We start from the raw sequence: 2487 nt of genomic DNA, 5'->3' as shown, positions 1-2487 counted from the left end.
ACTCTGCTCTTTCAATGGAAGCTGCATTTGATGCTTTAAGACTGAATTAATGACTGTCCATACCGGTCAACTATTCAACTTACAGGACAATTTTGTTTAATTGCAACACTGAATTTCCAATTCTTTCGGGAGCACTACAACGACAGACGCTTTTGTTTATAAGTTTGACACTTGACACGATGAAGCTTCCTAAGACACAATAGCTTGCGCCAGTGCTGCCAAACAGGTTAACATGTTTTACATGTCATCGCGTACAGTGCTGTACAGTCATTTATGCTTAACAGAGCACATGAATAGGTAAACTAAGAGTTTTAAGACTAAACATTGTTTGTTGCCATACATGTTAAATCAAAATGTGTGTGAAAGAGTCGTAAATCAAAATATAAGTGTCTTAATGCAATGGATACCATTTTTATTAATGAAATTGACATTTATTGGTACATAAATGTGTATGCCATATTGAATTTCTGTGTATGCAAGTATTTGATTTCATGCTTATAATTTAAATCTTTAATAATACATGACTTTTTTAAACATGATATTACTTTCTGCTATGCTACAATATGGGATTACAGTCAAAGGTTTTTTTTATTATTTGAAAATAACAGAACACTCGGCAGTTCTTTTTAATTAATTTTTTTATTGTTATTTATTTATTTATTAAGTGTATTATTATGTCGGCGCTTCGTCTAAATTCGAGGTACAATGTAATATTTCACAGTAAAACTTTCTTGGCATTTAAATTTGCCCTTCGGCAATGTTATATTGCTTAACATAAAAATACGACTATTTAATTTGTTGACTTTCACGATTCACAGGCAGATAATGTTATGGTTGTATTTTTATTGTCACTGAAATCTTTCAAGAATAACAATTTCACAGTGAAACGGATTATGATTTTTATCCCATGATTTCATTTTTTATGTGTTTAAAGACTTTCTAAAGATCATTGAATCTTGTTAAAGTATGATTATCTCAGTCGTAACATGTACTTGGAGAATGAATTAAATTTTCAAGGTGCAAGATCTTTAAGTCTAGAGAAGGTTGCAACGAATAGTTTTAATAGAGTTCTGTAGATGGGCCCTTTCAGGCTTAAAAAAGTTTTATTATGGTTTCATGAGGACATACAAGAAAAACTCCTATGAATTGAATACTTAATGCCATGATAATAACAACATTGTTAGAACTATGATAAAACTTAAAATGTTACTTGGGTACATATGTGAAGTCGTGTAATATGTATGAAGTGATCTAAATAGCACAAAGTACAGGTAAGTTTAAAATTAATTGTAGCAGCTTCACTGGTATGTTGGTACGGGTAACCAGTGGATCGTGCGCCACCGCCAGACTAATATCGTAATTGGCTGCATGGTGTAAAGTTGATGTTCGGATTGCTGCAGGACGACACCAAAATATCCAGGACCCTACTGGAAGTAGTCTCAAAAGGTTCAATTATGTTTTCTCTTATTGTAGGACGCAAACGTGAACCACGTTTGTGAAGACTTTCACCGGCAAAATCAGGACCGATACTTTGTTGAAGTGTCCGAGGATAAATGGCTGTTGCGAACTGTCAGGCTCCTTAAAGCGCTGCGACCCATTGATCAGCACCTATGTGCGCCGAAGAAGACGCAGACGATGTTTCCGAGTATCTGAGTTTGCGAGCCGCAGTTAACCGACTTTGTGCGACGACCAGATCTGCTACAATCTGCCTTATCCGCTGACCAAATATATTCCCTGGTGGACGCGGAGCACTCTTATGCTATCGATGTGATGAACAACATATTAGCAAACGTGAACCGAATGAATAACGAACGATGTACGATTTAGTTACTGCAGCAGTGGATAGCTACGATTTGACAGAACAATCTATCCTTGATGAACCTGGTGGCACCGGGAAGCCGTTTCTGCTCAAAACTATTCTTGCGTACACGCGACGCCAATCAAAAATTGCAATAGCAGGGGCTTCGAGTAGAATTGGTGCTCTGCTGCAGACCGGGGGACGTACGCTACACTCTAAATTTAAGCTATCACTCAACCTGGACGCTAACAGTTCCTGTAACATCCGGGTACAGTCAGCACAGGCTGAATTTATGCAACAGGCTTCACAGATATGTTGGTTGTGTCATTTGAAAGTAGAGCAGGTTATCACTCACCCTTGACAAGGATGGAACACATACTCTGAGATCAGTGGGTACCACCACGAAACGTATGGAACGAGACATCCATGCTTTTGAAGCTCGCGCCCTCGATCACGCCTTGCAGGACGTTATGGGAAATCGCCAAACGTTCGGTGAAAAGGTGGTGCAGATATGTGGCGAGTTCCGACAGATACCAACGTCTAGGTTCTGCAGCAATGCATCCGGCAGAGCATGCTGTGGGGCTAATTTAGGGTATTGCGTTTGCGGGAAAAAAGGCGTGTGCATACAGCCTAGACTGTTCAAGATGCTGAACGGCGGAAAGAGTTCGCAGAATTGCCGCTCTTCATCG

At 39.1% G+C, this 2487-nt stretch overlaps 1 pseudogene; it reads left to right on the top strand.

The window, feature by feature from the left end:
- The first annotated feature begins 2119 nt into the window (after window positions 1–2119).
- On the top strand, window positions 2120–2232 carry LOC121594978 (annotated as a pseudogene).
- The last annotated feature ends 255 nt before the right edge of the window (window positions 2233–2487 follow it).

Source organism: Anopheles merus, chromosome 2L, assembly GCF_017562075.2.
Source record: "Anopheles merus strain MAF chromosome 2L, AmerM5.1, whole genome shotgun sequence".
In the NCBI taxonomy this organism is placed as follows: domain Eukaryota; kingdom Metazoa; phylum Arthropoda; class Insecta; order Diptera; family Culicidae; genus Anopheles; species Anopheles merus.
Note: the sequence above shows the minus strand (reverse complement) of the source record. Positions and strands in the feature narration are given on the sequence as shown.